General features: G+C 38.5%; 1 protein-coding gene and 1 pseudogene across 2 annotated transcripts in view; both read left to right on the forward strand.

Annotated features, from left to right (window-relative positions):
* Positions 1-6,049, forward strand: part of LOC132682413 (PIH1 domain-containing protein 2 pseudogene) — a 60,879-nt pseudogene extending 54,830 nt beyond the window's left edge.
* The window catches only part of NALF1 (NALCN channel auxiliary factor 1), a 631,514-nt gene that overhangs the window by 89,597 nt on the left and 525,716 nt on the right, over positions 1-16,201 (forward strand). The gene's annotated exons all lie outside the window — the stretch shown is intronic.

A 16,201-nucleotide genomic window follows, 5' to 3' on the forward strand; every position in this document is an offset into this window, starting at 1 on the left:
TCTTTGCCACCTACAGGTTGTGTGCCCTTGGATACGATAATTATAATTTTAATGACAACAGTCATGACAGTAGTAGCAGGCAGCCATCACTGTCACATACGGAGCACTTACGATGCACTAGGTCCTTTTTAAACTTTTCCATGTATTAATTCATTTAATCTTCATAATAAACCAGTTCATTAGGTACTATGATTAGGCCCCTTTGTCAGATGAGTAGGGAGAACAGAAATGCTAAATGATTGGCTCAAGGTCATTTAGCTCAAAAGCAGAGAACTGTCCTTGGAATCAGACACTTCAAATCTGAACTACTGTTGCTTTATATGTTGGGCCTCCATTTCTTTATTTATAATAAGGGTCGTTGTAACAATTTCAAATACGGGTGGTCAGCATTGCGTGTTCTGATCTGTGCAAGCTGCTTAGCCCAATGCCTGATTTGTAATGAAAGTTTAATAAGTAAGAGCATTTATTGCCATACTATATGTCAGGTGCCTTGCTCAGTGCTTATAAGGCTGTAGGCTTGCAATAAATGTTGGTTCCTTTCTTGTTTCTTTCCCCTTAAGTAGAGAAAGTCAGAGGCAACTACTAGCGCGAAGGAATTAGGTTGGGAGCATATTGAAATGGCCACCGAGAAGACTAATCTAACTGGTACCAGCTGTAGAAGAAGAGAATAGATTGCAGAAAACAGCTCCTGTAACTGAGTGCTAATACTTTGCGGAGATTGTGACAAAAGCGTCTGGCATTTGAATAACATTTCCAACTTTGAAAGCATGTTCACATCTCGCATGTTATTTTATATTTCATGGCTGACCTTGGGAGGGGAGATAGACTATCACAATTGCCATTTTACAAAGGATCCTCAGTGACTTGCTGAAGATAAGAGTGGTTAGGGTACAAAGAAGAACGAGAAGTTGTACTTCTAGGTTGTTGTTATGTGAAAATGTAATTCATCATCAAGCCAGGACGTTTTTGTGAATGGAAGAGGAAGCTTCACGATTAAGTGAGTGCGACACACATAAATGGGACTGGCCAGGGCCCGTGAGTAGGCACCGTGCGCCTTTCTGCTGCTCTTGTTATTCCTTATCTTGTTCACCTTTTTCTCTTGCCCAACAGGCATCACATTGACTTAAAATATTCTTCCTTGAACTCCAGAGAGTGAGTCCTCCTTCTCAGGGCGCCCCAAGTTCCATTGGCTACACGCACAACATTCCACATTACGGAAATCAGATGTATCTCTTTGAAAAGAATGAGAAATTTACCTGGATGCAGTGACTATGTATATATACACATGTGTGTGTCTGTGGGTGTGTATTTGAGATAAAGGCTGAAAGGCTAACATACTTGACATGGTTTGCTTCTACAGCCGAACTTCCATTTGCTTTACTGAACCTCCTTTTATCAGCAATATTTAATCATATGTTAGTTTCCTTATACTGCTGTAACAAAGTGTCATAAATTAGATGGGGTAAAAGAACAGAAATGTATAGTCTTACCATTCTGAAAGCTGGAAGCCCAATGTCAAGTTGTTTGAGGGGTTGATACTTTCACAGGCTTTTGAGGGAGAATCTGGTCAGTCTCTGTCCTAGCTTCTGGTCGTGCCCACGTTTACCTTGCCTTGTAGATAAGCTACTTCATTCCAGTCCTCTGTCTTCACCTGGCATCTCCTGTGTGTCTGTGTCTTTACAATGGTCATCTACAGTCACATTGGATAAGGGACCCACCCGACTCTGATATGACCTCATCTTGACGTTATGTTTGCAATGACCCTATTTCCAAATCTCAACACATTCTGAAGTACTAGAAGTTAGAAATACAACACATATTCTTTTTGGCAGGGGGAAACAATTCAACCCTTAACAAATAGTAACAATAACCAAATCCAATCGTATATGGAAGGATTTGCCAATGTTGTACAGTCTGCATCGATCTCCTTTTTGTGGTAATCTTTGCTTTAGGAAAGCAAGAAAATATAAGAACTAATTGTGTGTGCCGAAGATATAACCTCATAGTGGCCTTCCCTTTTCATTAACTGGATGATGGTGATGGGATTCAATTTTATAGACAGGAATTATAAACAGAGTTACTACAAAATTAATGTTTTGCTTAAATTGTTGTCTTCCCCTGCTGTGTTTAAAAGATATGAAAATCGTTTTCCTTTTTAAGTCAACAGAATTATGTTGGTGTCTTATTGACAAGTTTATGTCAAATATATTTATTTCATATTTCTATCTTAGTCATAAATAGTTGCTGATTGGAATGGGGAATAGTTTGGTATTTTAGTAGAATTGTAGGTTATTTACGAGAGAGATAGTTTACCCTCTAGAATGTTGAAAATGACACAGAAGTTCTTGCTGGAAGCCTGCTCTGGCTTTACATAAACTAAAGGGCATAGTGGTTTCTGGATAGCTTCTCCGTTCCCCTCAGGACACAGCAGGAAGAAAGAGGCAATAGGGTTCAGCGGAAGACACTCTGGTAAGAGTGACGGGCCCCCTAGGGAGAGATCAGCAGTTCCCAGCAATGAAGTCTGAAAGAGAGGGGCAAAAATAAATGCCATTGAAGGTAGCTAATTTAGGCTCCAAACAGAGAGCATGGACGGGTGGAGGTGCTGAGCCTGTAAGACAGAGAAAACATGGAGTGTTGGCTGATGGCTTCTGTTTGGCACGTGGTCTCCTGCACTAATTGGAATATGGGTCCAGATTCAGGAGAGCCAGACCCGTGTGCAGGACATGAGAGACACATATGTGCCCATTACCTCTACCCACTTCTACCAAAATGAAGGAGTCTCCTCAAGACACTGTTGCCGGTAATTGTCCCCAACTTGCACTTTGCTCTTCCTTCTTAATCCATTGACTCCTCAGCATAAGACAGAGTCTGTTGCAAAACCCACAAGCATCTTTCTTTTTTTAAAGAAAAAATTGTTTTCATGTTTATTTGTTTTTGAGAGAGACAGAGCACAAGCAGGGGAGAGGCAGAGAGAGAGGGGGAGACACAGAGTCTCAAGCAGGCTCCAGACTCTGAGCTGTCAGCACGGAGCTCGACGCGGGGCTTGAACCCACAAACTGTGAGATCATGACCTGAGCAGAAGTCAGGTGCTCAACTGACTGAGCCATCCAGGGGCCCCCGACAAGCATCCTTCATACCACTGCTCTGAGACCTCCGTGGTTCCCCACCAGGCAACTGACATTGTTCCTATCAGTCATGCTCAGTCTTTCTCAGACTAGAGAGTGTGTTCCTACACAGAAACATACACTGACCTAAGTGTTCCAGAATTGTTGAAAGAGATACTTTGGGAATAGTGATATGTACAGCTGTGTATATCTACAAGAACTCCTTCCTATCGTTAGACAAAATTGCAAGTTTTTTAGTATTAGGGCCTGCCTCTTTACAGATCTAGTGCCTTGCTGTTCAAATAGACTTTCAGTAGTTATCTGTTGAAGGAAGAAAAAGCACATTGTTAAGCAGAATGTGAAGCTGTGCGTAATGTTGCTCTCCCTCTCCTCCAAATTGGTATTTCTCCCAAATGAAGCCTCCATTACAGTGATGTCCAGTCTTTCCACAAACCTCTTACCCTTTCTCCCGCCACGACAACATCTGCGGAATGTCTTCTTTCCCTACTGCTAATTCAGATGTATTCTTACATCTTCACCTGGATTGTGCTGCTTTTATCTGTGATGGCTTCACATGACACATACTGCCTCACCATGGACTTGTTCCTGGTTTAAAGGCACAGACCACATCTGGAATCATCTCAGAGCTTGTGTGGTGCAAGGCTTTTGTGTTAACTTGTCTTGTTTTCAGTTAAAAAATTTTTTAAATGGTTTATTTATTTTTGAGACAGAGAGAGAGAGAGAGAGAGGGAGAATGAGTGGGGGAGGAGCAGAGAGAGACACACACACAGGATCCGAAGCAGGCTCCAGGCTCTGAGCCATCAGCACAGAGCCCGACGCAGGGCTCAGACTTGTGAACCATGAGATCATGACTTGAGCGGAAGTTGGAAGCTTAATTTACCGAACCACCCAGGCGCCCCCTCACATAAGTCTTTAGTCCCGTGTTACATCTGCATGTAATGTTTTCCTTTACAAAACTTTGAGGGCACATTTATAATGATGGACAACTACAAGTTAAGACACACATGCCAGTTTGTAGCCTTGAATGTGAACTTAGTAAGTGAATCTTACGATAACGCAACAAAGAAGTCATGAGACTAATTGTGAAGATTTGTCTGACCACTATGCCTAATATCATTATAACAAAATCTGATCCTTAAACCTTTGATTGCGACCAAACAATTAATTTTGCAATGCGCTGGGGCATCCACCCTTGTTTACCGTGCAAAAAGGCAAAGTGTGGATCTGCTTACTGAGGTTAATTGTTGCTTTCACGGCTCACTCACCCTCTTCCCTTGTGCCTTGGGGGATTGTTTCAGACCTGTGACGTCCTTGTGAAAATTGATATCCATGGTTTATGGGCCACAAGGAATAATTTAAATGGTGATGGATCCCTGGAGGTGTTCAGTATAGTTAGGCATGCATGTTTTAAGGTGACAGTTGTGAGGTTACAAAAGCCGTGTCAGGCTTTCCTGGGCTAACATTTATTTTATGTTAAAATAATGTCCATCATGATTTGTATACATTTTTAAAAAGTTTATTTTGAAGAGAGCGAGGGAAGGACAGAGAGAGAAGGAGAGAGAATCCCAAGCAGGCCCCATGCTGTCAGTGTGGAGCCTGATGTGGGGGTTGAGCCCAGGAGATCAGGACCTGAGCCCAAACTAGGAATCAGAAGCTCAGCCAGCTGAGCCACCAGGCGCCCCCTATCTACTTCTGTTTTATACGCATTTTTGTGTTTATGCTTTATATGCATTGATATTAAACAGATTTAGTATTTGGTTATGACAGATTCAAGTGTGGGTCCACAGTCTGCACCTTTGCTCCCCAAAGTGCAGTCTGTGGACCAGCAACATTGTTTCATGGGGGAAGCTTGTTAAAAATGCAGAATTCAGGGCAACAGACCAAGAGATGAGACTTAAATGGCCCATGTATCTGAATCCCAGGCTCATCCTGAAAGGGTCTGCTTGCTCAGGTCAGTGAGCTCCGGAGCCTCCCAGACGTGCCGGCTGGAGGCAACACCAGAGCCGTGAGCGGTTCACTCGACAGCCGCTGGAAGAGGGGAGATGGCTCTATTCTGCCCCAGAACCGCAGCTCTCTGTCTACAAACCAGGGTCCCCAAAACGAAAGAAGAAAATCCTTTCTATCAAACTTTGTCAGTTGGAAAGGGCCCCAGCTCCCCAGTCAACCACTCATCCAGCACCTCTAAGTGCCGGCTGGCCAGCCGCTGTGTCTGATATGTTGCGTGTTTATACAGTTGTTGATGTTGCCTACGATCCTGGTGTCCTCCAGGCAGCAGAAAAGCACCACGTGAAAAAAGATCAGTTAATACGGATGACCATGAAATGCATTGAGGAATTCCAATGTATTCTCTCACACTCTTACAGTATTCCTAAATTTAGAATCAAAGGAAGCATCCAAAGTGTGAAACAAAATCAGAATCCAAACTGACCCTACGGGTTTAGGAGAGAAAAAGGGAAAGGAGCTGATCCTTGAACACATAAGAAGCAGTTCTGTGAGCCAATGAGATCACTTTCCTCAGCTCTTACTGCCAGAAGACCAAGTTTCAAGCAAAACAAGTTATCTGATAGAAGAGATTTCCAGTACAGAGATCCAGGTGGAGGTGAAGAGACCACCAGCCTATGGATTAGAAGTTGTGGTTTATCAGAATGAGAAACCTCTGCAAATTGAAATAGAAGTTGAATTACCCAGTGGTAATTCAGTGTCTCTGTGACCTTAGTGTTTTTGTGGAGGACTTATTGATCTAGCTCTCTGAGAAGTACAGATTGCATCCGAGCCTTCCAGAATATGCATACTGAAATGACTACCGCAGAATTTATCAAAGAGAAGACTACATTAGTCATCACAGTGCCATTGGTGTTAGTCAAGAGGATCATCTGCTTTGGGTTTTTCACATGATGCTTTCCTGCCACCTGTCTTGTGAATTACAGGACCTTCATTACGGGTAAAGAGGTAGTTTATCTTAAACACTACTGTCATATTTTCTAAGTGTTCTTTTTCACTGAATGATGTTTTCTCATCAACGGTTTATCTTTATCTTTTCTGTTTTAAACTCACTCTTTCTCCCTCTCAAACTTGGCCTGAAGCAGACACTACTAAACACAATATCGTCATGATACCCTTCTTTTGAAGGTATTTCTAATGGTCTTAGAGTACCAGATCTCATTGGGGAAATTCTGTTTGTTTCCAGGTAACATGTAAGAATTCTTGGTTTTCCCATTGGGAAAAAAAATGTTTTTTATCTCTAGCCAATTGTCACATGAGGAATTAAAAACAAAAGTTTTGCAAAGCAGAATTCAGGTGCTGCCCTGAACTACTACGTCAAAGTTGGAATTCATAAGAAACTCTATCTTGATGTTTTCTATGCACATTAAAGTTTGAGCACTGTTCTACATCTCAATGAAATGTACTCTTCGTTAGTGTGAATTACAATTTGGTTTTGAAACATTGCCATTGTTGTTGGGAAATTTAGAGCCCCTAGAGAAATAATTTAATATTTTTCACACACAAAAAAGTCTTCTAGCTTCCACCTGGAAGATGCAGATTTTACTATGAGGCCACACAGATGTGATATTGTGAAAATTAGACGCAATGTCTTTAGGTACCTGGAAAGCAAGATTTCATTACATACTCTGTGTATAACAAGCCTAAATATCATTGAAAGTAGGTTTTTGTTTTCCTCGGTTGTGACCCATTTTTCCTTACTTTTCACATCTCTATATTATGTAGAATTCTATAAAAGTGTCATAGAATTATATATAAATATAAATTTTGGCCAAATGAATTGGCTGGATCTACTTTTTATTGCTTAAGTAACAGGGCTCCAGGTTGTGCTGCACAATATTTTATATGCTGACAAATGCGACCATTTGTAACTTTGGGTTAGTCCTAAGTCTGGGGTAGACTGTAACTTCCCCCCTGTGTGTATATACATATACATATGTGTGCAAACACACATGCACTCAAGCATATTTGGGATTAATTTTGAGCAGCTAATAGTTTTGTCTATCAACCAAAGTTCATTATAGGAGCTGTGGCAGTTACAGAGATAAGTAGAGAACAGTTCCTGCTTTCTGGGCATTTATAATCTAGTATGCAAAATAAGTTGAACAGAAATCACTTTGGAATGAAATGCAACAAAAGAGCTCCTGATTACTTTTGGACAGGGTAATCAAAAAGACATTCTTGGATAAACTGGTATTAAATTGAACCTTGAAAGATACGAGGCACTCCACCAGGTAGAAAAAAGCAAGAGCATTTCAACTGGAAGCAACAGTGTGAACAAAGACAAGAAAACCAAAAATGATGAGCCGTGGAGTGAAATGGCAAAATCCCAGAAAAATAAAATGATGTTTCAACAAATACCAAAAATTGAAGACCAAGTATTCTGGTTGACTCGACACCACAATATGCACATCTTCTACCCTTTCTAATAGCCTAGGTGTAGGAAGACATTATTCTTGTGAATATTGGTAGATGGAAACAGTCCAGTGAATTTAGAAAACAGATGTGTAGACTTTTCTGACTGTAATGAACTACAAACTCACGTGGTCTCAGAATGAAAACGTCATTGAGAGACATCTCTACTTTCATACAAAGGACAGAAATCCTTTCTGATTCCTTCATGATTTCCCTGCTGGTTTTGCTTAAATTCATTTAATGACAGGTTTTTTTCACCAAAATTTTCAAGACAGCTTTTGGAAAGCTCTTTATGTCTTGAGTTGATTGGACATCTGAAGAAAATCACCCAGTGATCTGCTTGTTTGTAACCCCGACTCCCAAATTAAGAAATTGAGAACACATCCTTTCCTTCTACTTAGACCTCAGATGTGTGTGTGTGTGTGTGTGTGTGTGTGTGTAATTTCCAAATATTCTGGTATCAGTTTTTGGACTAGTTCCCAGACTTTTCAATCTAATGGACCAATAAATTCAAATCAGATCAAAAGTTTCACAGATGATTGCATTAAAAAATCACTATCAAAGTGCCTGGGTGGCTCATTCGATTAAGTATCTGATTCTTGGTTTTGGCACAGGTCATGATCTCACATTTTGTGAATTCAAGCCCCGCATCGGGCTCTGCGCTGACAGCACATAGCCTGCTTGGGATTCTGTGTCTCTCCTCTCTCTTTGCCCCTCCTGCACTCTCTCTCTCTCTCAAATAAATGAACAAACTTAAACAAAAATCACTATCGCGTACTTAATTTCATTTTTATTGCATAAATAAAGATATAAATTTCACTTAAAAAGTAGGAAGAAAATAATCTCACAATGAAACAACCCCTATTTGACAACTTAATTTGGTCATATGTAGGAAAACTCTGAACGATATAGTTCTTATTTTTCTCAAAGGGTTCCTTGGATTTGAGAAAATGTCTTCGTGGTCAGCAGAGACCAACATTTTGAAAGCACTCTTCGGTGTGGCCTCTATTTTGTAAATATCTCTTATTAAAACGTCCAATCAGAACTGAACACGGTACTCCTCAATGTAGTCTTCTCCTGTTTGGATGTGCCCTTGTGTCCGTGCAGCCACGAGCTGTGTTAGTTCTTTCTGTTGGCTTCTCCAATCTCTTTGTTCACCTTACATTCAGATTCCCAGAGCTGCTACTCCACATCTTTATTGGTGCAACTAACTTTTTAAACCTAAAGGCAACACTTTGTATTTATTTGTATTCATCTATATCCTGTTAATTTGGCCCCAGTGTTGGCATTTGTTGAGAACTTTAAAAATAAGGGTGCTGTATCTTTGTAAAGTTTATTTACAATGTCTTCAGGCTGTCAAAAGAATTTGAGCAGAAAAATTATATAAAACTCCTCATAGAACGTATTCTGTGTATCAATAGTGTGTCATTTTTTCATTTGCCTTGACATAAATGAAAATTGAATCAGTTTTGTGTACTTTAAAAAAATTCTGCTAGTTTGAAGGTTTGGCAAACGCAGCATTGTATTTCTTCATCATCTGTTTAACATTTTTTCCTGAGGAGGTTTTTAAAAATAAAAATTCTATGTATTTAAGGTGTACAATGTGATGATTTGATATAAATATACAGAGTGAAATGATTACTACTGGCAAAGTAACATCTTCTCGCAGTTTGTGTATTTTGCTGTGTGATGAGTGTATATAGTATTATTATTTTTTTAATATTTTGGGGTGAAATTATTTTAAGTTTATTTATTTATTTTGAGAGAGAGAGCGAGAGCACAAGCAGGAGTGGGGCAGAGAGAAACAGAGAGAGAGAGAGAGAGAGAGAGAATCCCAAGAAGGCTCCGTGCTGTCAGCACAGAGCCTGATGTGGTGCTTGATCCCACGAACTGTGAGATCACGATCTGAGCTGAAATCAAGAGTCAGCCGCTTAATCAACTGAGCCACCCAGGCGCCCCAGTGTTATTAAGTATAGTCATCATGTCCATACTTAAAATTGTTTAATTTGAATGTTTATTTATTTTTGAAGGAGACAGAGAGAGAGTGTGAGCAGGGGAGGAGCAGAGAGCAAGGGAGACACAGAATTCAGAGTGGGCTCCAGGCTCTGAGCTGTCAGCACAGAATCCTATGGGGGGGCCTCGAAGTCACAAACTGTGAGATCATGATCTGAGCTGAAGTTGGACGCTCAACTGACTGAGCCACCCAGGTGCCCCATGTCTGTACTTTAGATATTTAGGTTTATTTATCCTACACAACTGCAAATTTACACCCTTTGACCAACATCGTCCTATTTCTTCCCAAACCTTAGCCCCTTGTAACCACTATTCTACTCTCTGCTTCTACGAGCTTGACTTTTTAAAAAAAGTTCCACATATAAGTGAGATCATACGATATTTGTCTTTCTCTGTCCGACTTATTTCACTTAGCACAATGTCTTCCAGTTTCATCCATATTGTCACAAATGGCAGGATTTCCTGCCTCCTCAGGGATGAATAATATTCCACTGTATATGTGTTTCTTCTGAACCATTCATCTACTGATAGACATTTAGGTTGTTTCCATATCTTGGTTATTATGAATAATGCTGCAGTGAACAGAACACAGGAATACACATATTTCTTTGAGATACTGACTTTGTTTACTTCGTATATGTACCCTGACATGGAAATTCTGGATCCTATGGTAGTTCTATCTTTTTAACTTTTTGAGGAATCACCATATTCTTTCCATAATGGCCGTACCAGTTTACATTCCTACCAGTAGTGCGCCAGGGATCCCTTTTCTTCACATCCTCTTCAACATTTGTTATCTTTTTGTCTCTTTCATAATAGCTGTCTTAACTTGTCCGAGGTGATGTCTCGTGGTTTTGATTTGCGCTTCCCTGCTACTCGTTGATGTTGAGCCCCTTTTTATGTGTCTGGTGGCATGTCTTCCTTTGAGAAATGTCTGTTCGGATCTGTTGCCCATGTTTTAATCGGGGTTGTTTTCTTACTGTTGAGTTGCTTGAGCTCCTTATATATTTTGGGTAGTAACCCCCTTATCAGATACATGGTTTGCACATTTTTTATCCATTCTGTAGATGCCTCTTCATTCTGTTGCTTCCTTTGCTGTGCAGAAGGTTTTTAGTTTGATGCAATAACATTTGTCTGTTTTTGTTTTGTTCACTGAGCTTTTGGGATCATGTCCAAAGAGACATCATCCAGACCAATGGCAAGAAGCTTTTCCCCTATGTTCTCTTCGAAAAGTTTTATGGCTTCAGGTCTTATATTTAAGACTTGAATCCATGGTGATTTGATTTTAGTGAGCTAAGGGTCCAATTTCATTCCTCCGCATGTGGAAAACCAGTCTCAGCCCCATTTAGTGAAGGGACTGTCCTTTCCCTATTGTGTGTTCTTGGAACTTTTATTGAAGCTCAGCTGACCATAAATGCTTCAATTTTTCAAGTTTTGGCAAATAATAGCATTGTATTTATTCATCGTCTGTTCAGAATTTTCAAGAAGTCTCCACTGTTTTTGTCATGATCAGATTTGTTTAAGTTAAAACAGTAACAAGAAAGATTTTTTATTTTGCTGCCAAGAATTTGAACATTAGATTTGGGGTCTGGAAGAATCAAGGACTGAAGTTCGTTGGTAACCTGTAAGCAGAAGCCAGTTAAAAATTGGAAAAAATGACTATAAACCTTAGAAAAGTAATAAGACTTGCAGAAGTTAGAAATGTGTCTGTATTCTAGGAAAGGCCTTCGATAAGAGGACAAACATCCAAAGGGCAGATGGCCAAAGAGAGAGCCGGGGCCAGAAGGACTATTTCCTAAGGAAGAAGCTTTGTTCTTGTGTGGACTGTTTATCTAAAAGGTGGCAAGTTGACTATGAACAAATTGTTAGGAATCTGGAATCTCTTTGGAAGGATTTAGAACATAAACTAGTTGGCTTTAAAAAGCACCTATGAATCTCATAAAAATCTGCTTTCATCTTATTAAACCATAGTACTACGGTATAGCCAGTCTAAATGTTGGCTAATACAACTGTGAAAGATAATTAGAAAATTCGTAGGTTGGCATTCTAATGTAGAAGAAAAGAAAAAGTGTGTAATTTGTGTAATGAAGCTATGTTGGATACACAAGTAAAATATCTGACATGCTATAAATTACTAAATTCAAGTCATTTAATAGTTTTGTTTCATTGTGTACCATGTAGCAATGATTAAGCCTTTATTTCATATATTACTGTTTTTCTAAGATCAACACTGATAGGATAATAGAAGTAAATATATTTTGCAAAATTTAAAATTTATATTTTTGATATATGTTCAAAAGTTCTGTGTGCATTGATTACATCAATTTCATTTAAGATTAATTTAAATCATAAATAAAGTGTATATAAATATGTATAATGTGTTTGTAGTCAATAACAGAGCATTGAGTAAGTTTGAGTTTCCTTTAAGTTATTTTGAGGCGGGCAACCATTCACAGAGGATAATATCTATGAATTTCTGCAGTATATTTCTCATCATGATTTAACATCTGAGACATAATTATTTTACAAGGTAGTGTCTTAATAGGATTTGCATTCATCCATATTCAATACCATTGAGCAGGCGATACATACAGTAAAAGGTTCTGTTAAAATCAATTAGGTCTGTTTTAAGGAATAATTATTTATTATAGTTCAGTAACCTGTACTTGTATGAGATAACTTGATCCAATCTTGTAATTGATAAATAAATAGGTGGTTTTAAAGTAAAATACTCAACTCATTTAGTTATTTGTGGTTAATTCAAAGACCAGTTGTTGGCACCAGATAGCTGTTATTTATTTTTTTTAAATCTAAATAATGTCCTCCAACTCTTTACAAAACGGAGATATTCTTCAAGGTCAGTTTCTTATTATCTTTAACCTGAAAGAAGGCTTCCTGTAAGAATACAAATGCGACTTCTCTTTTACCTCTACCTTGGGCAAAGCCATGTGAAATATTATTGGAACCCACTCTGGTATTTTGCTATGAGTCTGAACAATAATTTACCCACTCCAGGAAGGTTAAGGTATGTCATCCAGCTAAAACCTCCTAAGCCTACAAAATAGATTATTTTATGGGAGAGCAGCTTTCCTTTCTAAGTATGCTTTGCCCCGGAGGAAATGAAGTTGCTGCTTTGGAATGCTTAATAGCACATTCCCACAGCATTGTAACTCACAGAGATTAATCAATTTCTGCTCTGTTTTATCACTCAGTCAAGAGGCTTCCCAATTAAACTTACCACCCATCAGACCTGCACCTCTGAACTCTAGGATGCGCCCTTTAAAGGAGGCTTTCTCTGTCGCTTTTTTTTTTTTTTTGGTTACCCTACATTATAGAACCGATTTTAAAAATCAGTTATTTCAAATTTAGTACTGTTTAGCTTTTTAATAAAATAAATACCCCTTAAGGAAGTTTATTTTCTAATTTTAAATATTATCTCATTTAAATATTTTATTTTATGACATTTTAGTGTAAACTACTTCCATGGTAACATTTAAGAAAATATCATTTAGGGTCTACGATTCTCTATTAGAATTGCCCAATGAAGTGAATATGGTATAATTATTATTTTAATGGAAAGTTAGTGTCTACTTAAAAGTTGTTACTTATCACTTTAACATCACTATTTGTGAGTTTTTGTTTGCTTATTGCATTTATTTATTTATTTATTTATTTATTTATTTACTTACTTACTTACCAAAAATAATATTGTCGTGGCTAGGGATTTGCCCCAAAGAGTAACTTTTATTTTCTTTTTTTCTTCCCCTTTCTTTTCCAAAAAAAAAAAAAAAAAAAAGGAATTCGTGTATTATCCATTTCATTCCAAAACACATCCAGATATAAAAAGTTTAAATGGATTGTAGTTTATGACGAGACTTTAAAAAATATGATCTAGGTCAGTGTAGTATGAGTTAAACACGAGTCAAATCATTTTATCTCCCTTCCTTGAGAAATTCAGTTCCGATGGTGACCTTGTGTAAGACCTGGATAGACCCTCGTGTTGGACAGCTGGAAGCTCATGCACCTTTTCTCGTCTCGGTGGATGACATCCTTGCTGTAAGCTCGCTCTGTTTTTGTGCAGATGATACGCTAAGCTTCTAAACCCGTGCTGTCTCATATGGCAGCCCCCGGCTACATGTGGCTATTGAGCACCTGAAATGCTGTCAAGTGAGATTGATGGAATGCATTTGTACAATTTGACTTAAGTTCAGTCAGTTTAAATTAAATTGCCGATTTAAATTAAGTATGCAGTATAAAATAAATTCACATTAAGCATACCTTTATTATTTTGCTAGGACTATATTTGACCTTTGACATTTTAGCATATGATTAAGATATGTTGCAAATGGAAAAAAATACAAGATTTCAAAGATACGGTATGAAAAGAGGAAGACCATCTCAGGAATAATTTTTATTTTGATTCCATGCTGAATGATAAGATTTTGGATATATGATATTAAATAAAATGTATTATTAAATTTAATTTCACCTGTTTCTTTTTCACTTTTTAATGGTTACCAGAGTAGTTAAAATTACCTGTATGGTTTGCATTGTATTTCTTTCTTTTTTCTTTCTTTCTTTCTTTCTTTCTTTCTTTCTTTCTTTCTCTTTCTTTCTTTCTTTCTTTCTTTCTTTTCCTTCTTCCTTCCTTCTTTTCTTTCTTTCTTTCTTTCTTTCTTTCTTTCTTTCTTTCTGTATGTTTGTTTATTTATTTTGAGACAGAGAGTGTGAGCAGGTAAGGGGCAGAGAGAGAGAAAGAGAGAGAATCCCAAGCAGGCTCTGCACTGTTAGCACACAGTCCGATGCAGGGCTTGAACCCACAAATTGTGAGATCAATGACCTGAGCCAATATCAAGAGTTGGACACTTAACTGACTGAGTTCCCCAGGCGCCCCACGCATTGTATTTCTATTATATATACAGCTCTGGCTGTTCAGATGGCAGAGACACTGGCAGTTCTCTATGTAAAAGTGAACTTGGCAGTGAGTTCCCACGCAACTTAAAATTTTCTCTGTCACTACAGATTCTTTCCTTTTTAATCATTTAAGAGAAAATCATCTTAGAACACAGTTTCTAAAATGTTTTTGACAATGTTAAAAAAGGTTTCTTAGGGTTTTCTTTCTTTCTTTCTTTCTTTTTAAATGTTTATTTACTTACCTTGAGAGACAGAGAGTGCAGACAGGGGAGGGGCAGAGAGAGAGGGAGAGAGAATCCCAAGCGGTCTCCACACTGTCGACGTAGAGTCTGACATGGGACTCGAACTCACTAACTGAGATTATGACCTGAGCTGAAATCAAGAGTCAGACACTTAACCAACGGAACCCCTGGGGCCCCCTTATATCCCCAGGCAGTTCCCAAATTGATTTCCAAGGAGCGTCACCCCAGAATAGTATTCTGTGGATCAGATGATCAGATGTTGGGAACTGTATTAATGGTTATGCTACTCATTTTGCTGCTCATCTTCTAGTCTCAGGGCACAAATGACATGGCCTTGCCTAGTGACTCCCCCGTATGTTACATGTGTATTGTATATTGACACTTTCTCCTGTGGCTCAGTGGCCTTTTTTCAGCTGGTTGACTTTAATTCTATTTATTTATTTATTTATTTATTTATTTATTTATGAGAGAGAGACAGAGTACGAGCAGAGGAAGTGCCAGAGAGAGTGGGAGATATAGAATCTGGGGCAGCCTCCAGGCTCTGAGCTGTCAGCAGAGAGCCCCACCGGGGCTTGAACTCATGGACTTGGAGATCATGACCTGCGCCGAAGTCGGATGCTTAACTGACTGAGCTACCAGGCGCCCCAAGCTGGTTGACTTTAGATTCTTCACTTTTGTGCTCTCATTCATTCCCACATCCTCAGACTCATCCTTGGCAGGTGAAAGAACAAATAATATAAGTAAATCAAGTCATGTGCATGAGATTCCCTACCCCACTGTTTAGCACATAGATTTTCATATGCTAAACATTTCTAATTCTTATTACTAGCTTCAATTACATATTCAAGATATTAAGCTAATTACCAGAGGGCATTCAATGCTTCTGCTTCAAAAATTATTCCTGACTAATGAGTATTAATTAATTCTCAGGTCAGTTAACAAATATTTATTGAGTTTACATTGTTCAAAGAACTGTGTTGTCAACACTGGAGATTCAGGAGAAATAGACACATGGAATTTAATAATCTGAACTCACGGAGAATAATCGTATCAGTAAAGGAATGCAGTATATTTAGCAAAAATGGCCAATGCTGCTGTAGCATACAGACTTGTTCACTTATTATTTTGAGATTTCCATTCTGCTCCTTATGTGGAGGAGATCTTATGTGCAGCCTCAAAGCAATCATTTGTACATAACAAATGTAAAAGAAAGGTGAGTTTTGTGTCTTGTTAACTGCAAACTACAATTGAAATATTTTTACATACCTCAAATTAGTAAAGAATATAAAGTTACCTACCGAGAAGGTAGACAGACCAGTACTTGATAGAATTTACAGCTTTTCGTTTTCTTGTGCCTTTTACTCTTTTTGGAATGACTTAACATATAACATCCCGTTTGCTCCTTGGTAAGAAGTAGGGAATCTGGGAATGTTTTCACCGTGCCTTGGAAGAGCTCTTAGATTACTGTAGTTGAGATTCACCTTTGTCATT

This window comes from Panthera onca, chromosome A1 (assembly GCF_046562875.1).
Source record: "Panthera onca isolate mPanOnc1 chromosome A1, mPanOnc1 haplotype 2, whole genome shotgun sequence".
Lineage (NCBI taxonomy): Eukaryota > Metazoa > Chordata > Mammalia > Carnivora > Felidae > Panthera > Panthera onca.